The sequence below is a fragment of the Heteronotia binoei genome, chromosome 4 (assembly GCF_032191835.1).
Source record: "Heteronotia binoei isolate CCM8104 ecotype False Entrance Well chromosome 4, APGP_CSIRO_Hbin_v1, whole genome shotgun sequence".
Lineage (NCBI taxonomy): Eukaryota > Metazoa > Chordata > Lepidosauria > Squamata > Gekkonidae > Heteronotia > Heteronotia binoei.
In genome coordinates this window covers 168763366-168787608 of record NC_083226.1, presented here as the reverse complement: position 1 = coordinate 168787608, position 24243 = coordinate 168763366, and the positions used below count along the sequence as shown (strand labels likewise).

At 48.2% G+C, this 24243-nt stretch overlaps 1 long non-coding RNA gene across 1 annotated transcript in view; it reads right to left on the bottom strand.

Annotated features, from left to right (window-relative positions):
• The window catches only part of LOC132569783 (uncharacterized), a 463235-nt gene extending 439904 nt beyond the window's left edge, over positions 1–23331 (bottom strand). Inside the window, exon 1 of the long non-coding RNA XR_009555288.1 lies at positions 23267–23331. This is a non-coding gene — a long non-coding RNA (uncharacterized LOC132569783). The remainder of the gene's footprint in view (positions 1–23266) is intronic.
• Between the last annotated feature and the right edge of the window lie 912 nt (positions 23332–24243).

The following is a 24243-nucleotide window of genomic DNA, read 5'->3' as shown; positions in this document are numbered from 1 at the left end:
GTCTCAACCAGCGCCAGATCCGGTGGTCCCTATTCTTCTCTCGCTTTGACTTCCGGATCTCCTACATCCCCCATACCCAGAACCGGAAAGCAGACGCGCTGTCCCGGAAACCGGAATACGCCCCTGCTTCAACTGAGGCCGCGCCCGCTGCTCCCATCCTGCCGCCCTCAGTATTTGCAGCCACCTCCACTTCACCCACACTCGTGGAGGACATTCGTGCTAGCCAGGCCAACGACCCCTGGGTCCAGCAACACCTCCAGGCACTCCAAGACGACTCAGCAGGCGAGTTCACGACTCGAGGCGGTCTCTTGCTACACCGCGAACGCCTCTATGTGCCGCCCGGGCCCTTGCGGGCAGAAGTGCTACGCCTGACTCATGACTCATTACCCGCCGGGCACTTTGGACAGCATAAGACCACCCACTTGCTGACGCGAGAATTCTGGTGGCCACGAGTGCGCTCCGATGTTGCCCGCTATGTCAGCTCCTGTGATGTCTGTCGGCGGGCCAAAGACGTCCCGGCCAAACCCTCGGGGTTGTTACAGCCCTTGCCCGCACCCTCAGGACCCTGGGACACCATCTCGATGGACTTCATTACAGAACTCCCACGATCCAAAGGTCAGACTTGCATCTTGGTGGTCGTCGACCTATTTACCAAGATGGCCCACTTCATTCCGTGTCCGAAACTTCCCACAGCTCAGGAGACAGCCCAGCTCTACCTGCAACACATCTTTCGTCTGCACGGACTCCCAGCCCACCTGATCTCAGACCGGGGCCCCCAGTTCTCCTCTCGGTTCTGGCAAGCCCTCCATTCCAGCCTGGGTACTCGAGTGCACCTGTCCTCAGCCTACCACCCACAGACTGATGGTCAGACAGAGCGCACCAATGCCACGCTAGAGCAATATCTCCGCTGTTACACCTGCTACCAGCAGGACGACTGGACCAGTCTGTTGCCTCTAGCGGAGTTTGCATACAACAACGCGGTCCACTCGTCCACCCAAATGACCCCGTTTGCTGCAACCTACGGGTACCACCCTCGGTTCTTCCCGGCGATCCTGCCACCCACGAATGTCCCCGCCGTCGAGGCCTACCTGCAAGAACTCCGCGCCAGCCAAGACTTGCTCCGGGAGCAGCTACAGCGGGCCAAGGAAGCCTATAAACTGGCTGCGGACCGGAAGAGGCAGGAAGGCCCCCCAATCCAGCCAGGGGATCAGGTGTGGCTCTCAACTCGCTACCTGCGCCGGCCTGGTCGGTCTCACAAGCTGGATGCGCGGTTCATTGGACCCTACCCCGTCACGGACCAAATAAACCCCGTCGCCTTCAGGCTCCAGTTGCCACCCCACCTCCGCATTCACCCTGTGTTCCATCGCTCCCTCCTTGTTCCAGCTGCACCCCCTGACCCAGCTCGGCCTCCTTGCCCACCGCCTCCACCACCGGTGTTGGTGGATGACGAGGAAGAATATGAGGTGCGCCAGATCCTGGACTCCCGGTACCATCGTGGAGGCCTCCAATACCTGGTGGACTGGGAGGGATATGGCCCAGAAGACCGGTCTTGGGAGCCCGAGGACAATCTTCATGCCCCGGACTTGGTGCACCGATTCCACAACGACCACCCCGACCTTCCAGGTCCCTCGACGGAGGGGGGCCCTGGGGGGGGGGATAGTGTCATGGGTGCTGGGGACCCTGCAGAGGAAGTTGAGTCTGACGAGGAAACTGTGCCCCTGCCACCTGCACCAGTGCCCCTGCCTCCTGCTGGAGAAGATCCCAGCCCCCCTGCCTCGCCCTCTCGGGTGGCTCGTGTGCGTGACCGCCTCCGGCAGGACCTCAGGGATCGGAGGAGGGCGGCACGCTCACAAGCAAGACGCTCCCTGAGCCCTGAGTTCTGAGAGGATTCTGGCCCTCCTAAGAGCAAGGATGCTTGAGTTATGACAGGATCCTGGCTGCCTCCCTGAGCCAGCAATTAGCCCAAACGGGCAACAGCCAGCAGAGGGCTATATAGCTGTGGGCTTTGGGAGGAGGCTTTGTGGAAGCAACTAGTCATCTCCCTGACATCCTAGCATCCACTCCGGCTTGACTTTGGTTCCTGACTCCCTGACTTTGGCTTTTGACTTCTGGACTCCCTGACCTCGGCTTCTGGACCTCGGACCTGCGATACTTGTACACTGATTTGGATTTGGCGCCTCAGACCCTCCTGCTTACTGGCTACAGACCTCGGACTGCCTCTGGACTTTGCCTGACCCGGCCCCAGCCGTGACAAAGGCAGCTTCATCTGTTCACATGACATTGTATAAGGACTTTGCTCCTGCTCTTTCTGACTCACAAGTGATTATCACAATGAGCAATTGGTACGTCCATCCAAAATTCTCTGGGCAGGTTTGCCATCAGGAGCAGACTGGAGACAAAGGATCTGTATTTATGCACTTATTTAAAAGGATGGGGATGGGGATCCACCCAGGCTTATCAGCAAGATTCTGAGTTACCTAAATGCCAACCCACTCCTTCCTGCATTTGGTTTCCATTTTCCATACCCTGCATCATACAGCTGGGCTCAGTTGCTGGAGCCACCTAGAATTAACTGCTGTCCGTGAAAGAGAACATAAGAACTTAAGAGAAGCCCTGTTGGATCAGGCCAATGGCCCATCCAGTCCAACATTCTGTGTCATATAAGAACATAAGAGAAGCCATGTTGGATCAGGCCAATGGCCCCTCCAGTCCAACACTGTGTCACAGAAGAACATAAGAGAAGCCATGTTGGATCAGGCCAATGGCCCATCCAGTTCAACACTCAGTGTCACAGAAGAACATAAGAGAAGCCCTGTTGGATCAGGCCAATGGCCCATCCAGTCCAACACTCTGTGTCACAGAAGAACATAAGAGAAGCCATGTTGGATCAGGCCAATGGCTCATCCAGTCCAGCACTGTGTGTCACAGAAGAACATAAGAGAAGCCATGTTGGATCAGGCCAATGGCCCATCCAGTCCAACACTCTGTGTCACAGAAGAACATAAGAGAAGCCATATTGGATCAGGCCAATGGCCCCTTCAGTCCAACACTCTGTGTCACATAAGAACATAAGAGAAGTCATGTTGGATCAGGCCAATGGCACATCCAGTCCAACACTCTGTGTCACATAAGAACATAAGAGAAGCCATGTTGGATCAGGCCAATGGCACATCCAGTCCAACACTCTGTGTCACATAAGAACATAAGAGAAGCCATGTTGGATCAGGCCAATGGCACATCCAGTCCAACACTCTGTGTCACATAAGAACATAAGAGAAGCCATGTTGGATCAGGCCAATGGCCCATCCAGTCCAACACTTTGTGTCACACAGTAGCCAAAAACCCCAAGGGTCATCAGGGGGTCAGGATATTAGACGTCCTCACACTGTTGCCCCTCCCAAGCACCAAGAATGCAGAGCATCACTTGCCCCAGACAGAGAGTTCCATTAATATGCGTGTCTAATATGAACATGAACATATGAAGCTGCCTTATACTGAATCAGACCTTTGGTCCATCAAAGTCAGTAGTGTCTTCTCAGACTGGCAGCGGCTCTCCAGGGTCTCAAGCTGAGGTTTTTCACACCTATTTGCCTGGACCCTTTTTTGGAGATGCCAGGGATTGAACCTGGGACCTTCTGCTTCCCAAGCAGATGCTCTACCACTGAGCCACCGTCTCTCCCCAAATTAATTGCTAGTGTCCCTCCCTGCTCCCGGTAAATGTAGCCCTCCTATCCCCAGGGGCTACTCAGACCCGGAAACCGTGACCAGATGCCACCAGACAAGTTACACATTTATATGCTTTGGAAGGAAAGAAACAGGAGCCCAAATTAGTAAAATAAAGTTGGGTGCGCAATGAACGTTGCTAATCCTTGTGGGATTATAGCGCAGAGTGCAGAGTGGTAAAGCTGTAGTACTGTAGCGCAGTGTGGTAAAGCTGTAGTACTGTAGCGCAGAGTGGTAAGAACATAAGAACATAAGAACATAAGAGAAGCCATGTTAGATCAGGCCAATGGCCCATCCAGTCCAACATTCTGTGTCACACAGCGGCCAAATATATATATATATATATACACACACACACACACTGTGGCTAATAGCCACTGATGGACCTCTGCTCCATATTTTTATCTAACCCCTTCTTGAAGGTGGCTATGCTTGTGGACGCCACCACCTCCTGTGGCAGTGAATTCCACATGTTAATCACCCTTTGGGTGAAGAAGTACTTCCTTTTATCCGTTTTAACCTGTCTGCTCAGCAATTTCATCGAATGCCCACGAGTTCTTGTATTGTGAGAAAGGGAGAAAAGTACTTCTTTCTCTACTTTCTCCATCCCATGCATTATCTTGTAAACTTCTATCATGTCACCCCTCAGTCGACGTTTCCCCAAGCTAACGAGCCCTAAGCGTTTCAACCTTTCTTCATAGGGAAGGTGTTCCAGCCCTTTAATCATTTTAGTTGCCCTTTTCTGAACTTTCTCCAATGCTATAATATCCTTTTTGAGGTGCGGCGACCAGAACTGCACACAGTACTCCAAATGAGACCGCACCATCGATTTATACAGAGGCATTATGATACTGGCTGATTTGTTTTCAATTCCCTTCCTAATAATTCCCAGCATGGCGTTGGCCTTTTTTATTGCAAACGCACACTGTCTTGACATTTTCAGTGAGTTATCTACCATGACCCCAAGATCTGTCTCTTGGTCTGTCTCTGCCAGTTCACACCCCATCAACTTGTATTTGTAGCTGGGATTCTTGGCCCCAATGTGCATTACTTTGCACTTGGCCACATTGAACCGCATCTGCCACGTTGACGCCCATTCACCAGCCTCAACAGATCCCTTTGGAGTTCCTCACAATCCTCTCTGGTTCTCACCACCCTGAACAATTTAGTGTCATCCGCAAATTTGGCCACTTCACTGCTCACTCCCAACTCTAAATCATTTATGAACAAGTTAAAGAGCATGGGACCCAGTACCGAGCCCTGCGGCACCCCACTGCTTACCGTCCTCCACTGCGAAGACTGCCCATTTATACTCACTCTCTGCTTCCTATTACTCAGCCAGTTTTTGATCCACAAGAGGACCTGGTCCTTTTACTCCATGACTCTCAAGCTTTCTAAGGAGCCTTTGATGAGGAACTTTATCAAAAGCTTTCTGGAAGTCAAGGTAAACAACATCTATCGGGTCCCCTTTGTCCACATGTTTGTTCACCCCCTCAAAGAAATGTAACAGGTTAGTGAGGCAAGATCTTCCCTTGCAGAACCCATGCTGAGTCTTCCTCAATAACCCGTGTTCATCAATGTGCCACTGATGGACCTCTGCTCTGTAAACGCTCTGCTCTGTAAACACTCAGAGGTCCCTCAGTGGCTCTTAGCACGGCGTTAGCCACTGATGGACCTCTGTAGACACTCTCTGGTCTCAGCATCTAGTGATCTGAGCCTGTGCAGAGATGAGGGACAGCCGAGCTTGCCTCTGAGGTCTGGGAGGGGCTGACCTAGTTCATCTTATCTGTTCTCTGAACATAACATGCCAATCATGCATGCAGCAGGATCTCATGATGCACCAGATGGCAAGCCAGTTGCCTGCCTCTACTTCGAAGGAATCTGGGTTCTAGGACCTGTTGCAGAGACAGCAACTGGGAGAAGAGTTTTTGCCAGAGAAGCAGACAATCGCCCCAGGGTGAAAACCAGATGGAGAAGTAGTCAATGATTGGCAGCCAGACAACGGCAGATTTCATCTCCAAGAACATGAGGCCAGAGAGTATCAAAGGCACGAGCCTGTAAGGAGGAGGGGACCACGGGCTTCCAAGCTACGAGGAATCATAATGGAGAGGGCAGAAAGTGTTAAGCTTCAGTCAGCATGCATCTTGGAGAATCCACATGAAAGCCCCGGGGGGAGAAAGAAGACAGCAGGTTTCAGAGCTGTGGTCAGTTTGGGCAGAAGGCAACTGTAGACTGGAGATCTGTACTGCCAAAGGAATGAACTTCAGGTGTTTTTGTGTAACAGTACGTTCACAGTGTCCACAGAGAGGTCTAGACTATGTAGGAAAAAGAACGGCAGCTTGGAACTGGCTGGCAGCAGGGGTGGAATTCTAGCAGGAGCTCCTTTGCATATTAGGCCACACACCCCTGATGTAGCCAATCCTCCTGGAGTTTACAAGGCTCTTTTTTGTAAGCTCTTGGAGGATTGGTTACATCAGGGGTGTACAGGTTGGTTGGCAGGAAGTGGGCAGATGCTGGAACGCTTTCCTCCTTCCGTTTCTATCCTCCAGAGTCACAGCCTCAGGCAGCCTCTTCCTTCACACTTGGTTCCAAAAGCTCCTGAGCCAGGGGGCTTCCGAAAGAGCCAGACATTGATACTTCATCCTACAAGGCATTCAGAGCAGTTCCATGCCTTGGCTTATGGAGAGCCAGTTTGGTGTAGTGGTTAAGTGTGTGGACTCTTATCTGGGAGAACCAGGTTTGATTCCCCACTCCTCCTCTTGCAGCTGCTGAAATGGCCTTGGGTCAGCCATAGCTGTCGCAGAGCTGTCCTTGAAAGGGCAACTTCTGGGAGAGCTCTCTCAGCCTCACCCACCTCACAGGGTGTCTGTTGTGGGGGGAGGAAGGGAAAGGAGATTGTAAGTTGCTCTGAGATTCAGAGTGAAGGGTGGGGTATAAATGCAATGTTGTTTTCTTCAAGGAAGGAAGGAAGGAAGGAAGGAAGGAAGGAAGGAAGGAAGGAAGGAAGGAAGGAAGGAAGGAAGGAAGACATCTTGTATTCAGTGTTCCACAGTTAGCTTGAGCTAGCTCAGTTTTTTAGCCTCCGGCTCACACATTTTTGTCTTAGCTCAGGAAGGATGGCCCCAGAGCAAACTAATTTATGCAGGAGCTCACAACTTTACTGCCAGTAGCTCACAAAGTAGAATTCTTGCTCACAAGACTCCACAGCTAAGAGGGAGCACTGTTTGTCTCTGGCACTGTATGTTATAGATCACAGCATGCCCCAAAGCTAAGGTCTGCCGCAGATGAAGGTTGCAAAGAAAATATCTGCTGAAATCCTCCCATATCTAAGACTGGGATTTGAAGCTCTGCTCTTTGTTCCCTCACTGTCTGTGCGCGGGTGGTGAACAGAGGCATGGCCTTCGTGGTAGAGGCACCTGGGCTAGGGAAAGTCCTCCCTGCAGCGATACACCCGGCACACAGGCTTTCTCCAGCCTCTGGTTTTTGTAAACTGTGCTCATTTGGTTTGGGTTTCTTACGTAATGGATTGTCTCCCCCGAAATGGTCCTCTTGTGCTCTCAATCACTTACTAAAACTTCTCCGTTGTGGTTTTATTCTGTTTGTTCATCTTTTTAACTGCCCGTTGTTTTAATCCATCTTTACACTTCTCGAGGTTTATTCCTCCATATTATTGTTTTATTATTGTTAATGATGGCTACTGGGTTTGATTGCACTGCATATTTTAATTTTTCGCTGGCTTGCTGCAAGCAACTTCAAGCATATTTTATGGAGAAGAAGCTAAGAAAATAAACGTAAAGAAAGGATTGTGAACAGCATGGACACAATGAAGCTGTAAAAGACAGGCGTGCGTCAATATGCACAATTCATTTCATTACCACAATTCATTAGCACATTGGCATAGTCATTAGCACAATTCATTTCATACGTCACACATCCCTGACATTACTGGAAGGTGTGCTAAATTATTTCGGCTCAGCATCTACCTTAAAATGCTTCTTGAATGATAACAGTCATAATCAAACCTTACTCCCATCACACTTTTAAAATTACTTTTTCCTGTGTGGCCACAGTGGCATGATGAAGATTTCCATCTGTCCTCTTTATATGTTTTGGTTCTTTCCCCATTTTTTGTGGGGAAAACTCTCAGAAAATTTGTCAAATCTTAGAGTTCAGCAAAATTCTCACCGGGGGGGGGGGGGGGGGGGGGTTGAACAATGGGGCTCAGAAGCAAGCATTTTGTTGGGGGGGAGGGGTAAGAAAGAAAGAGCACAATAAATTTTAGAGGTTCCAGAGCTCTTGCTCCTGTGAGCTGTTGCCCAAAATGAGGCCTGAATGAATGAATGAATGAATGAATGAATGAATGAATGAATGAATGAATGAAGGAGTGAATGAATGAGTGAATGAATGAAGAAGACGACAGAGGCCTGAGAGGAACAGAACAGAGCAGAGCAGCTCTGATAAGCTGAGACAGCTGGAGAAGTTGCTAAGAATTTCTGCGTTTTGAAAGACTTCATTCTGAGGCTTGGGTGACTGCTGAAAAGGCTGAGTTGTGATAGCTGGGGAACTGCTGTACGTTTGGGTGAGTGGGCTAAAGGTGAAAGTGATTGATTGATTGATTGAGAGTAATTGTTGATGATTGCTTAGGAGTGGTCTGCTCCACCCTCTTTGCATTTTAAGCTGCGCCTTGCTAAAGGCTCTTGGCCTGTGGCTCTTTGCCTGGGGGCTTCCTAAGGACCAGGAACCCAGATCCCTGATTTCCTTGTTCTCCCAATAAGGTAAGTTGACCTTCCAGAAGGGGAGCCACGTAAACAACAGCATTTAAAGAGGACTGTATATTTAATATATATATCATGAAGGTAGAATGCCAGCAGGGGGGTGGGGGCTTTCCAGTGTTTTGCACTGAGTGTCACATGTATGACTATCTGCCCACAGGACAGAAGTCTTGGGTGTGTGCTCGATGCAAGGAGCTCCTGGTCCTCAGGGAACGAGTTCGTACCCTTGAGGCCGAGGTGACTGCCCTGGAGAAGCAGAGACGGTCAGTTAGGCAATTGGGGAAGACTCTTGGGGGCGTATTAGATGAGCCCCACTCTGAATGTGGCAGCCCCGTTGCTGCCAGAGAGCGTGAGGGTCTAGAGGGAACAGGGCACCTTGCTGAGGATAAGGGGAATGCGCCCTCAGAAGGGACCTCTTCTTCGGTTGGTGAGCGGGTATCCTTTCGCGCCAAGGAACCATCCCTGGGCAGGGGGAGAGGGGGGGTCTTGGTAGTTGGTGATTCGATCCTTAGGCAAGTAGACAGCTGGGTGGCGAAACCGCGTATTGACCGTATGGTGACTTGCCTGCCTGGTGCGAAGGTAGCGGACATTACGCGTGTAGTAGATAGGCTGATAGACAGTGCTGGGGAGGAGCCTGTGGTCATGGTGCATGTTGGCACCAACGATGTGGGGAAATGCAGTCGTGAGGTCCTGGAGGAGAAATTTAGGCTGCTAGGTGGGAGACTTAAGGCCAGGACCTCCAAGGTGGCCTTCTCGGAAGTGCTACCTGTTCCACGTGCAGGGCAGGAGAGACAGGCGCAAATTAGAAGTCTCAATGTGTGGATGAGACGATGGTGTAAGGAGGAAGGGTTTAAGTTTGTTAGGCACTGGGATGCTTTCTGGAACAAGCCGGAGCTGTACAAAAGAGACGGTCTCCACTTGTCTCCGGATGGAACCAGGCTGCTGGCGCTTAAAATCAAAAAGGTGGCAGAGCAGTTTTTAAACTAAATCTTGGGGGAAAGCCGACAGGAGATGGAATGTCTCTGGTTCGGGAGGACTCGTCTCAAAGAGATGAAGGGTTGGCTTCTATTTTTCTACCGGGTAACGGACCGGAGTTGTCCACTGTGATGGTGACAAACAGTATGGACTGTCTGCTAGAGTCTCGAGGCGGCAGGAGAGAGGTGGCGGGCCTAGCTTGCTTGGGAAATTATAAATGTTTGTATGCAAATGCTAGAAGTGTCCGAAGTAAAATTGGTGAATTGGAATGTTTAGTGTTGGGAGAAAACATAGACATTGTGGGAATTTCAGAAACTTGGTGGAATGAGGAGAATCAGTGGGACACGGTGATTCCTGGATATAAGTTATATCGGAAGGATAGGGAGGGAAGGGTTGGAGGTGGGGTGGCTCTGTATGTCAGAGAGGATATACGGTCCAGTAAGACTGAGGTCAGAGAATTAGATTCCCTTTTAGAAATGCTTTGGGTTGAAATAGAGGGCCCAAAAGGAAATTTAACTATGGGAGTTTGTTATCGCCCACCAAATCAAAAGAGAGAGGACGATTATAATATGATGGAGGGATTAAAGATAGCGGCTAAACGTAAAAACTGTGTCGTAATAGGTGATTTTAACTACCCGCAGATTGATTGGGTCAATATGTGTTCTGGTCGAGAGAAAGAGATTGAGTTTCTTGATGCTCTCAATGACTGTGCTATGGAGCAGATGGTCTCAGAACCTACCAGGGGTGGGGCGATCCTGGATCTGGTCCTAAGTAATGCCCAAGACTTGGTGAGAGACGTAAAAGTGATTGCGCCGCTTGGGAACAGTGACCATAATGTTATTGATTTCACCATTTGTATAAATAGGGAGTTGCCCAAAAAGACCGCCACAACCACATTTAACTTTAAAAGGGGTAAATTCTCTGAGATGAGGAGGCATGTGAGGAGGAAACTGAAAGGAAAGGTAAATACGGTCAAAACCCTTGGGGAAGCTTGGAGACTATTTAAAACTATAATCCTAGAAGCTCAGATAAAATACATACCACAAGTTAGGAAAGGCACAAACAGGTATAAGAAGAGGCCAGAATGGTTAACAAACAAAGTAATGGAAGCTGTAAAAGGTAAGAAGGACTCCTTTAAGCGGTGGAAAACCAGTCCAAGTGAGATTAATAAAAGGGAACACAGGCAGTGGCAAATCAAATGCAAGACTGTGATCAGGCAGGCAAAAAGGGACTATGAGGAGCATATTGCAAAAAACATAAAGACCAACAATAAAAATTTCTTCAAATATATTAGAAGTAGGAAACCAGCCAGGGAAGCAGTGGGGCCCTTGGATGACCATGGGGTAAAAGGATTACTGAAGGAGGATGGGGAAATGGCTGAGAAGCTGAACGCATTTTTTGCCTCCGTCTTCACCATGGAAGATGAGAAGTGTTTGCCCGCCCCAGAACCACTAATATTGGAAGGGGTGTTGAAAGACCTGAGTCAGATTGAGGTGACAAAAGAGGAGGTCCTACAACTGATAGACAAATTAAAAACTAATAAGTCACCGGGTCCGGATGGCATACATCCGAGAGTTCTGAAAGAACTCAAAGTTGAACTTGTGGATCTTCTAACAAAAATCTGTAATCTTTCATTGAAATCTGCCTCCGTTCCTGAGGACTGGAAGGTAGCAAATGTCACCCCCATCTTTAAAAAGGGTTCCAGAGGAGATCCGGGAAATTACAGGCCAGTCAGTCTGACTTCAATACCGGGAAAGTTGGTAGAAACCATTATCAAGGACAGAATGAGTAGGCACATTGATGAACACGGGTTATTGAGGAAGACTCAGCATGGGTTCTGCAAGGGAAGATCTTGCCTCACTAACCTGTTACATTTCTTTGAGGGGGTGAACAAACATGTGGACAAAGGAGACCCGATAGATGTTGTTTACCTTGACTTCCAGAAAGCTTTTGATAAAGTTCCTCATCAAAGGCTCCTTAGAAAGCTTGAGAGTCATGGAGTAAAAGGACAGGTCCTCTTGTGGATCAAAAACTGGCTGAGTAATAGGAAGCAGAGAGTGAGTATAAATGGGCAGTCTTCGCAGTGGAGGACGGTAAGCAGTGGGGTGCCGCAGGGCTCGGTACTGGGTCCCATCCTCTTTAACTTGTTCATAAATGATTTAGAGTTGGGAGTGAGCAGTGAAGTGGCCAAATTTGCGGATGACACTAAATTGTTCAGGGTGGTGAGAACCAGAGAGGATTGTGAGGAACTCCAAAGGGATCTGTTGAGGCTGGGTGAGTGGGCGTCAACGTGGCAGATGCGGTTCAATGTGGCCAAGTGCAAAGTAATGCACATTGGGGCCAAGAATCCCAGCTACAAATACAAGTTGATGGGGTGTGAACTGGCAGAGACAGAACAAGAGAGAGATCTTGGGGTCATGGTAGATAATTCACTGAAAATGTCAAGACAGTGTGCGTTTGCAATAAAAAAGGCCAACGCCATGCTGGGAATTATTAGGAAGGGAATTGAAAACAAATCAGCCAGTATCATAATGCCTCTGTATAAATCGATGGTGCGGTCTCATTTGGAGTACTGTGTGCAGTTCTGGTCGCCGCACCTCAAAAAGGATATTATAGCATTGGAGAAAGTTCAGAAAAGGGCAACTAAAATGATTAAAGGGCTGGAACACCTTCCCTATGAAGAAAGGTTGAAACGCTTAGGGCTCTTTAGCTTGGAGAAACGTCGACTGAGGGGTGACATGATAGAAGTTTACAAGATAATGCATGGGATGGAGAAAGTAGAGAAAGAAGTACTTTTCTCCCTTTCTCACAATACAAGAACGCGTGGGCATTCGATGAAATTGCTGAGCAGACAGGTTAAAACGGATAAAAGGAAGCACTTCTTCACCCAAAGGGTGATTAACATGTGGAATTCACTGCCACAGGAGGTGGTGGCATCCACAAGCATAGCCACCTTCAAGAAGGGGTTAGATAAAAATATGGAGCAGAGGTCCATCAGTGGCTATTAGCCACAGTGTGTGTGTGTGTGTGTGTATATATATATATATATATATATATATATATATATATATATATATATATATATATATATATATTTGGCCGCTGTGTGACACAGAATGTTGGACTGGATGGGCCATTGGCCTGATCTAACATGGCTTCTCTTATGTTCTTATGTTCTTATATTCTGCCCTACACTCAAGAATCTCAGAGTGGCTCACAATCTTCTATAGCTTCTTCCCCCACAACAGACACCCTGTGAGGTGGGTGGGGCTGAGAGGGCTCTCACAGCAGCTACTCTTTCAAGGACAACCTCTGCCAGAGCTATGGTTGACCCAAGGCCATCTCAGTAGGTGCAAGTGGAGGAGTGGGGAATCAAACTCGGTTCTCCAAAATAAGAGTCTGCGCACTTCACCACTACACCAAACATGGTGAGTGAATGAATGACAGGCACATGCCAAGGTAACACTGGGAGCATCTGACACACTTTCATGGGAGTAAATGATTTGGAATCAATGGGGCTTGCTTTGGAGTAAACAGAATCCGGTTGCAGGTCTCCAAACTCCCTCTCTCTCTTTTTAATTAAAAGGCACCTATCTATCACTTGTAAATTCCAGACCGGAGACCATCGGTGCTACTGAGCGAGTGGAGTAGATGAGGAAGGGAGGGAAACGCCCTTGCAGGCGTTCGATCACATTCTGACATTCAAACGACATCATTCATCCGAAGATCGTCCAGGAGTTGTGCCGTGGGTGGTGACGTCCTCCCGCCAGGCTTCAACCGCCCCCACCCCACCCCCTTTCCATTTTTCTTCCTCCTGCAGACGTTTTTAACTGCGCTTGGAGCACCAGGCTTCGCCCTGCCCTGTTCTGTCCTTGAGCTTTAATGAGCTCATCAGAAGCGGAAGGCACCTGCCTCATGCCCGGGAAAAAGAATCGTGGGCAATTGCTGCCAGCTCCCCTTGATTTCCATTTGACTTTGCCACTCAGGAGAGAGACAGAAACAAAGATCCCCCTCCCCTTTCGAAATGTTACTCAGGGGCTTCTGCCTACTGTTGCTTCATGGAAACACTCTTAATTGCGTTGTGGGGGGGACAGGAGAGAGACAGTGATTCAAACCCCAACCTCAGCAACCTCTATATATATCACTACCTGCTTTGGCACTCAGAGCTGGATTAACAATTAGGCCAAGCAGGCACTGGTCTATCGGCCCCCACCCTTTTAGGGGCCCTGGGCCGGCTCCCCCCCCCCCCCGTTTCCCCCTGCTTGCAGCCCTCCCAGCCTGAACATGCTTCCAGAGCTGCCCTTTACCCAACTCGCCTGCCGTGGCTGCTGCTGGCGTTGTTGCCAAGTTTGCCTCTCTCACACAGCTTTGTCAAAAGGGCTTGTAAGAAGGTGGCTGCAGTGGGGGCTGTGAGCGGTGGGGTGGGTGAGATCATTTGACTGCCTAGGGGCCTCCACAGGGTTTAATCCGGCACTGGTGGCATTGATATTGCTGAAGGTGAATCAGAGAAGGCAAGGCACTAAATCCGGGGAGGGGGTTTGTATCAGGACCTCCTTTGCATATTAGGCCACACACCCCTGATGTAGCCAATCTTCCTGGAGCTTACAGTACTAAGTACAGGTCCTGTACTAAAAGCCCTGTAAGCTCTTAGAGGATTGGCTACATCAGGGAGGTGTGGCCTAATATGCAAAGGAGTCCCTGCTACAAAAAAAGCCCTGCGTGTAGCTAAGGCCAGGTTGATGTTACTGCAATTCTGAACAGAAGGGATTCTCCAATATGGTCATAGCGAGTGTGGTTTAAACATAAATAGTGTCAGGTTCAAAATCATGGTGATTCCAGTTTAAAGGATCTCCGGAGCCAAGACTAGGAAAGACCGCTTTTTAGATTTGAGGGTTTCCTAGTAAAACATAGGTGTCACGTTTTGTGTGTGTGTGTGTTAAACACCACCAAGCCGCTTTGGGCTTATAGCAACCCTATACAATAATGCTCTCCAAAACATCATACCATTAACAGCCATGCTCAGGTCTTGGCAACTGAGAGCCATGGCTTCTTTGACTATGTCAATCATCTCAGGTTGGGCCTTCTACAATCAAAAAGAGCCAGTTTTGTGTAGTGGTTGAGTGCGTGGACTCTTATCTGAGAGAACCGGGTTTGATTCCCCACTCCTCCGCTTGCAGCTTCTGGCATGACCTTGGGTCAGCCATAGCTCTGACAGAGGTTGTCCTTGAAAGGGCAGCTGCTGTGAGAGCCCTCTCAGCCCCACCCACCTCACAGGGTGCCTGTCGTGGGGGAAGGAGATAAAAGAGATTGTGAGCCACTCTGAAACTCTGAATTCAGAGTGAAGGCGGGATATAAATCCAATATTCTTCTTCTTCTCTTGCTGCCTTCAAGTTTTCCAAGCATGACTGTCTTTTCCAATGATATCTCGTGATGTTACCAAAGTACAACAGCCTTAGTATGGTCATTTTAGCTTTTAGGGAAAGTTCAGAATCAATTTGATCTAGAATCCATATATTTGTCTTTTTGGTATTCCATAAAACTCACCTCCACATCACATTTCACATGAAGATGTCAAGTTAACGCAGTGTAAAATAGGAAGCTATAGTGATGGTGGAGAGGGTACAATTATGTGTCTTCTGTCCCAAAGTATGCCTGGAGGGGCCATAACACAACAGCTTTCCCGAATAAAACCAGGTCCAGATCTAGAGATCTCCTAGAAATCCTAGAAGCCATCTTGAAATCCACATTGGAAACAACATGGGATACTCACAAACAACATTATATTAAAACCCACAAATTATTATTCTTTCAGTGCATAACACTAAGTTAAGCAAACTCATGTATGTGTTTTAGGGTGGATCGCCGGGGAACGACTTCCGTTCTAGACTTGAGTGCCACCGTTAAGCCTACATAACCCTGGCTTATTCAGAGCCAGTTTGGTGTAGTGGTTAAGTGTGCAGACTCTTATCTGGGAGAACCGGGTTTGATTCCCCACTCCTCCACTTGCACCTGCTGGAATGGCCTTGGGTCAGCCAGAGCTCTGGCAGAGGTTGTCCTTGAAAGGGCAGCTGCTGTGAGAGCCCTCTCTAGCCCCACCCACCTCACAGGGTGTCTGTTGTGGGGGAGGAAGGTAAAGGAGATTGTGAGCCGCTCTGAGACTCTTCGGAGTGGAGGGCGGGATATAAATCCAATATCTTCTTCTTCTTCTTCTTCTTCTTTATGATGAGGACCTTGTTCAGAGAGAAAGCACAAGATTTGCAAGCAAAGAGAGTCCCAGGTTCAAAATCATGGTGATACCAGTTAAAAGGCTCTCGGGAGCCAAGACTAGGAAAGACTCCTTTCTAGATCTTAGAGATCTGTTACCAGTCAATGTAGATCACGTGGTCTAAAATGGACCAGAAAAACAAAAATAGCAGCACCACATCCTCACTTGCCAATCGTTAAGGAAGTTTCTTAATTAAAAAGGCAAATGCAATTTTGGGCTGTATCAACAGAAGTACAGTGTCCAGATCACGTGATGTGATGGTATCGCTTTACTCTGCTCTGGTAAGACCTCACCTGGAGTATTGTGTTCAGTTTTGGGCACCACATTTTAAGAAGGATTCAGACAAGCTGGAACGGATCCAGAGGAGGGCGACGAAGATGGTGAGGAGTCTGGAGACCAAGTCTGATGAAGAAAGGTTGAAGGAGCTGGGGATGTTTAGCCTGGAGAGGTGATAGGATCACCATCTTCAAGGACTTGAAGGGCTGTCATATAGAGGATGGTGTGGAATTGTTTCTGTGGCCCCAGAAAGTAGGACCAGAACCAATGGATTGAGATTAAATCAAAAGAGTTTCCGGCCCAACATTAGGAAGAACTTCCTGACCATTAGAGCGGTTCTCCAGTAGAATAGGCTTCCTCAGGAGGTGGTGGGCTCTCCTTCCTTGAAGGTTTCTAAACAGAGGCTAGGTGGCCACCTGACAGCAATGAGGATCCTGTGAATTTAGGGGGATGTATTTGTGAGTTTCCTGCATTGTGCAGGGGATTGGATTAGATGACCCTGGAGGTCCCAACTCTATGACTCTATGATTCTTCATTAAAGACAAATTCTGTCCTTTTAAGAGCCCTGACATGGATGTCCCAGGCTAGCCCGATCTCATCAGATCTCAGCAGATAAATTGGTTAGTACATGAATGAGAGACCACCAAAGAAATCCAGGGTTGCTATGCAGAGGCAGGCAACGGCAAACCACCTTCTGTTCGTCTCTTGACTTGAAACTCCATGAGGGGTTTCCAGAAATCAGCTGCGACTGGACAGCAATTTCCACCATTAAGAACCACTCCGCTGAGATACCTTCAGAATGCACCAGAAATCTCAAGACTCAATTGCCAGAATATTTACATCCACCGACTTAATTTTTTGCTTCTTTCATTTCTCCCCCTGTCCACAAAAAAAAAAAAGTGTACTAACGGCAAGGAGGTGATGAAAAATGGTTGGACACTGGCGTTCCTTTCCAAAGTTCTCTGCCTACGGCATGCCAGGACCAGAAGTCTCTGACAGAAAGCCATGCCAAGAAAAACCCTCCCCTTTTCAGCTGCCCGGCTGGTGTGGACTCGCTCTCCCCACCTCTGCCAGTCCCCCATCACCCAGTTCCTGTGAAGACAGAAAGAGGAATGCGAGGGGAACCGCAAACACCCTTTCGTCTCTCCCGAAAAGAGATTACCTCAACTCCCTCCAAGCCCGGGCTGATCTCCCTGTGCTGAGATGTTTTTCTTAGCCTCTCCTACACGTTTTCGCACCGCTCAGCCTTCAGTCTCCGAACCCACCCAAGTGCGGGCAGAGACAGCTGCGGCTTTATTAGCTTGCAAATTAATGCTTGAAGGGCCTGAGCTGTTTTTGTCCTTCCCCCCACCCCCGACTCTGAGCACTAAGGCTTGATTTGAACTGTGAAACTGGTGTGGTAAAAAAGAAGAGCTACGACCCTGCATCCATGGAGTGAATGGGGAAGTAGGGTTGCCAACTCCAAGGTCTGGAATTCCTGGAGTTTCAGGAGGGCGAGACCTCAGTAGGCGAAAATGCCACACAGCCCATCCACCAAAACAGAGCAACTGATCTCTGAAATCTGGAGGTCTGCAGTTATTCCGGGAGATCTTCATGGCCCACTTGGAGATGCAAACCTAGGAGCAGGGGTGGAATTCTAGCAGGAGCTCCTTTGCATATTAGGCCACAACCCACTGATATAGCCAATCCTCCAAGAGCTTACAAAAAAGAGCCTTGTTCAGAACCCAGCTCAGATAAGGAGAAAAAGAAATATGTCCCCTATGCAAGCACCAGTCCTTTCCGACTCTGGGGTGACGTTGCTTTTACAAAATTTTCATGGCAGACTTTTTAAGGGGTGGTTTGCCAATGCCTTCCCCAGTCATCTACACTTCCCCCCCCCCCCCAGCAAGCTGAGTACTCCTTTTACCGACCTCAAAGGATGGAAGGCTGAGTCAACCTCAATCCGGCTACCTGAAAACCCAGCTACCGCTGGGGATCGAACTCAGGTCGTGAGCAGAGCTTAGGACTGCAGTACTGCAGCTTTAACACTCTGCGCCATGGGGCTCTTAGTTCAGAAAAGACATGGAATTATTTCTACTTTGCCAGCTTCATGTTTTGATTGGGCCTAAGCAGACTATCAAAGTGATGGTATTCCCAGTAGTAATGTATGTCTGTGAGAGTTGGACCATAAGGAAGGCCAAGCGCAGAAGAATAGATGCTTTTGAGCTGTGGTGCTGGAGAAGACTCTTGAGAGTCCCTTGGACTGCAAGAAGATCCAATCAGTCAGTCCTAAGGGAAATCAACCCAGACTATTCCCTGGAAGGTCAGATGCTGAAGCTCAGATGCTTTGACCATCAAATGAGAAGGGAGCACTTGCTGGAGAAGACCCTGATGCTGGGAAAAACAAAAGGCAAAAGAAGAAGGGGACGGCTCCCCAACAGAGAGGAATTCATTACCAAACTGTTAGATGCCGCAGAATCTGATTTAATGTCCATAAGATTAAGAGATGGCAATGTGCAAAAATGCCAGGAGGAATGGGATCCCATATATAAGTGGGTAAAAAGTAAAGGTGTTGAATTGGAGTAACAGAAGTTTATTGATCCTCTCCATTCCTTAGTGTGAATGAGTTTGTAGTTGTAGTGGTTTTTCTTTTCAATTGTATTGTTGTGTATTCCCTATTGTGTTCTATTGTGTTTTATTGTGTTCTATTGTGTTCTATTGTGTTTTATTATCTTTTCGCTTATTGTTGTTTTGGATGTATTTGTTTCTTTTTTATTATTTGTTTGTTTGCTTGTTTGCTTAATAAAACTATATCCTACAAAAAAAGAAGAAGAAGGGGACGGCAAAAGAGGAGATGGCTGGACAGCATTACGGATGTAACTAACATGAATTTGAGCGGACTTTGGAGGATGGTGGAAGACAGGAGGGCCTGGCGTGACTTGGTCCATGGGGTTGCAAAGAGTTAGACTTGACAGCGACCAGAAAACAACAACAAAATGGACTATCATAGACAGGGGCCGCATTGAAGGTGTGGCAGCTCTTGTCTTCCACCCAGAGCCAACCTCGCCACTAGGCGAACTAGGTGACTGCCTAGAGTGCCAGACTTCTGGGGGCACTACAAATTGGACACCTCCCATGTGACTCAGTGATGAAATCAGTGTGTGTGGGGGCAAACGTTAGCCTTGTCTAGGGCTGGCCCTGCTTCCACCTGATTTAACAACTGCACATTCCTGGGGCGGGGGAAGCCACATTTATACCAAAAATATTGATGCACCTCAGAGAGGAATAAATCGACTGTAGCATTACCTTTTGCAGGCCACAAGCCAGGACGTTGCCACGTAGGTGGGTAGATATTATACACCAAGTACAGAGAGAAGTAAAAAACCCTAAAAATTCTTACATTGTGTGGCCAGAAGACAAGGCAAGGGTGCAAGAAGAAGGGAGACGTTTTCTCACATCAAGGCACAACTGAAATCTTATTACTGGGCGAATGGTCTGATTCTACTGGTGATCGAATTAAAACTGACACTGTTCACTTATTACTGTCCATTGCACGATCAGTGATAGCTTCACTCTGGATCGGAGTCCAGACCTTCTATTAGAACTTGGCAATGCAAACTATGGGACTATTTCATTATGTATAAAATCATGTCCTATGTTGAACCTGCCATATCAGTCCCTCAAGAAGCTAAACTGATTGCAGTTTGGTATCCCATTATTAATTACCTTACTGAAAATGAGGTTATTACAAATTACCATATTTATTTTTAAAAAATGTTATACTTACAGGGCTCTTAGTACAGGGCGTAGTGTAAGCTCCAGGAGGATTGGCTACATCGGAGTGTGTGGCCTAATATGCAATAGAATCCCTGCTACAAAAAGAAGCCTTGACTGAAAGTTTAAAAAAATCTACTACAATCAGGGGTGGAATTCTGGCAGGAGCTCCTTTGCATATTAGGCCACACACCCCTGATGTAGCCAATGCTCCAGGAGGTTACAAGGCTCTTTTTTTGTAAGCTCTTGGATTGGCTACATTAGGGGTGTGTGGCCTAATATGCAAAGGAGCTCCTGCTAGAATTCCATCCCTAACTACAACAATGCACATTTCAGCAGGATGCTGTACTTCCTCCTCTCACACTGGCCACTCAACAGGCACCAGGAGAGGCTGGCTCACCTAGAAGTGTCCTCTTCAGGTGCTGCTTACACTGATTCATCAACAGCAGCCTCAAGTTAGGAGCGGGTCACTCCCTTGCAGCTTTAATCTTGCATTCATCAGATCAGATCTTGTTTGCGAACTTTCCTGCATTGCAGGTGAAGGAGTGGGGGAGAAGAAGAAGAAAAAGAAGATGATATATTGGACTTATACCCCCACCCTTCACTCTGAATCCCAGAGTCTCAGAGCGGCTTACAATCTCCTTTACCTTCCTCCCCCACAACAGACACCCTGTGAGGTAGGTGGGGCTGAGAGAGCTCCGACAGAAGCTGCAATTTCAAGGACAGCTCTGTGAGAGTTATGGCTGACCCAAGGTCACATCAGCAGGTGTATGCGGAGAAGTGGGGAATCAAATCTGGTTCTCCCAGATAAGAATCCACGTACTTAACCACTACACCAAACTGGCTCTCTGATGGTCTGAATGATTGCCTAGAAAAAGATCTCCTGATGTGTAGAAAACTAAATTCAGGGACCTCATCTAACTTTCTCTCAAACACGCCAGTCTTCTGTGAGCAAAGATGCTGTTTAGGAGAAGGGCCGTGGCTCGATGGAGGAGCCTCTGCCTGGCATGCAGAAGGTCCCACGTTCAATCCTCGATGTCTCCAGGTAAAGAACCCAGCTGCAGGGACTGTGAACGATCTCCCTCTAAGACCCTGAAGGGCTGTAACCAGTCTAAGCAGCCAATACTGACTTGGACAGACCAAAAAGATTTGATTCAGTACAAAGCCGCTTCATGTGTGTGCACGGGGGTGGGTGTTTCCTAGGACTCCAGCGTGTTGGCAAAGTAATCCGGTTCTCTCACTTCCTTTTCAGCAAAAGGGCATGGGTTTCGATCCACCGCCCCCACTTGGGAGCGGCCCTGAAGATCAGATTTGGTGGCGGGCCTCTGTGACCATATTTCTGCAAGGATTTCATCCGCAGAGAAAGGCCAGGCTGTGTGAAGAGTCTCTCTCTCTCTCTCATCCCCAGCGTCATCTCCTCCCTCTTTCTCTTCCCACGCACTCTGCCTTCTCCACGCCTGGCTCCATCTCAGTCCATATCCAAAAGCCATGGGAGGGGTGATTCTCGCTCTCCTTCAAGCTGCCCACTGCCGCCTCCCCTCTCTTTTGCCGGAACTCCTTTCCCTCCACCCTCCCTGCAAGCAACTGACTCACTGCCTCCTCCCTTTTAAAAAGAAAAAAGAAGAACCCCTCCTTGTAAAACTTTTCAGTTCTCTTTGGCAGATCATAAGCTTTTGCTGGGCCCAGTCCATTTGATAAAGTTCCTCAACAAAGGCTCCTTAGTAAGCTGGAGAGTCATGGAGCGTTTTCGCACTTACCTTAAGCCGGAGCGACGTCCCTCTTCACCGCGCAGCGTCTGCACGGTTTTCGCATTAATTGCTCCGCAGCACCTGGAAGAGCCGCAAAGTCCCGCGGCTTTTGCGTCGCAAATGTAAACCGCCAAAAACCAGTTTACATTTGCGACGCAAAAGCCGCGGGACTTTGCGGCTCTTCCAGCTGCTGCGGACCAATTAGTGCGAAAACCGTGGAGACGCTGCGCGGTGAAGAGGGACGTCGCTCCGGCTTAAGGTAAGTGCGAAAACGCCCATGGAGTAAAAGGACAGGTCCTCTTGTGGATCAAAAACTGGCTAATTAATAGGAAGCAGAGAGTGAGTATAAATGGGCAGTCTTCACAGTGGAGGACGGTAAGCAGTGGGGTGCCGCAGGGCTCAGTACTGGGTCCCATGCTCTTTAACTTGTTCATTAATGATTTGGAGTTGAGAGTAAGCAGTGAAGTGGCCAAGTCTGCGGATGACACTAAATTGTTCAGGGTGATGAGAACCAGAGAGGATTGTGAGGAACTCCAAAGGGATCTGTTGAGGCTGGGTGAGTGGGCATCAACATAGCAGATGAGGTTCAATGTGGCCAAGTGCAAAATAATGCACATTGAGGCCAAGAATTCCAGCTACAAATACAAGTTGATGGGTTGTGAACTGGCAGAGACTGACCAAGAGAGAGATCTTGGGGTCGTGGTAAATAACTCACTGAAAATGTCAAGACAGTGTGCGATTGCAATAAAAAAGGCCAACGCCATGCTGGGAATTATTAGGAAGGGAACTGAAAACAAATCAGCTAGTATTATAATGCCCCTGTATAAATCGATGGTGCGGTCTCATTTGGAATACTGTGTACAAGTCTGGTCATCGCATCTCAAAAAGGATATTATAGCATTGGGAAAAGTCCAGAAAAGGGCAACTAAAATGATTAAAGGTTTGGAACACTTTTCCTATGAAGAAAGTTTAAAACGCTTGGGGCTCTTTAGCTTGGAGAAACGTCGACTGCGGGGTGACATGATAGAGGCTTACAAGATAATGCATGGGATGGAGAAAGTAGAGAAAGAAGTACTTTTCTCCCTTTCTCACAATACAAGAACTCGTGGGCATTCGATGAAATTGCTGAGCAGTCAGGTTAAAATGGATAAAAGGAAGTTCTTCTTCACCCAAAGGGTAATTAACATGTGGAATTCACTGCCACAGGATGTGGTGGCGGCTTCTCTTATGTTCTTATCCAACATGGCTTCTCTTATGTTCTTATGTCCCGCAAATGTTCCCCGCCATATTAAATCTTTCCTAAACATAAGAAGCAAAAGTATATGAGTAGCTATTAGCTTCAAGGTATCTGAGAACTGGACCGTAAGGAAGGCTGAGCGCAGAAGAATAGATGCTTTTGAGTTGTGGTGCTGGAGAAGAATCTTGAGAGTCCCTTGGACTGCAAGAAGATCAAACCAGTCAGTCCTCAGGGAAATCAACCCTGACTGTTCCCTGGAAGGTCAGATGCTGAAGCTGAAGCTCCAATACTTTGACCACCAAATGAGAAGGGAGCACTCAGTGGAGAAGATCCTGATGCTGGGAAAGACAGAAGGCAAAAGATGAGATGACTGGACAGCGTTACTGATATAACTAACATGAATTTGAGCGGACTTCAGGGGATGGTGGAAGACAGGAGGGCCTAGCGTGACTTGGTCCATGGGGTTGCAAAGAGTTGGACTCGACTGTGTGACTGAACAACAAAAAATAGATGGAACTCTCTGCCTGGGGCAGTGATGCTCTGTTTTCTTGGTGCTTGGGGGGCAACAGTGGGAGGGCTTCTAGTGTCCTGCCCCCAATTGTGGACCTCCTGATGGCACCTGGGTTTGGGCCACTTGGTGACACACAGTGTTGGACTGGATGAGCTACTGGCCTGTTCCAACAGGGGTTTTCTTATGTTCTTATGTGACACAGAGTGTTGGACTGGAGGGGCCATTGGCCTGATCCAACAGGGCTTCTCTTATGTTCTTATGTGACATAGACTGTTTGGGCTGGATGGGCTATTGGCCTAATCCAACAGGGCTTCTCTTATGTTCTTATGTGACACAGAGTGTTGGACTGGATGGGCCATTGGCCTGATCCAACATGGCTTCTCTTATATTCTTATGTGACACAGAGTGTTAGACTGGAGGGGCCATTGGCCTGATCCAACATGGCTTCTCTTATGTTCTTATGTGACACAGAGTGTTGGACTGGAGGGGCCATTGGCCTGATCCAACATGGCTTCTCTTACATTCTTATGTGACACAGAGTGTTGGACTGGATGAGCCATTGGCCTGATCCAACATGGCTTCTCTTATGTTCTTATGTGACACAGAGTGTTGGGCTGGATGGACCATTGGCCTGATCCAACATGGCTTCTCTTATGTTCTTATGTGACACAGAGTGTTGGACTGGAGGGGCCATTGGCCTGATCCAACATGGCTTCTCTTACATTCTTATGTGACACAGAGTGTTGGACTGGATGGGCCATTGGCCTGATCCAACATGGCTTCTCTTACGTTCTTATGTGACACAGAGTGTTGGGCTGGATGGACCATTGGCCTGATCCAACATGGCTTCTCTTATGTTCTTATGTGACACAGAGTGTTGGACTGGAGAGGCCACTGGCCTGATCCAACATGGCTTCTCTTATGTTCTTATGTGACACAGAGAGTTGGGCTGGATGGACCATTGGCCTGATCCAACATGGCTT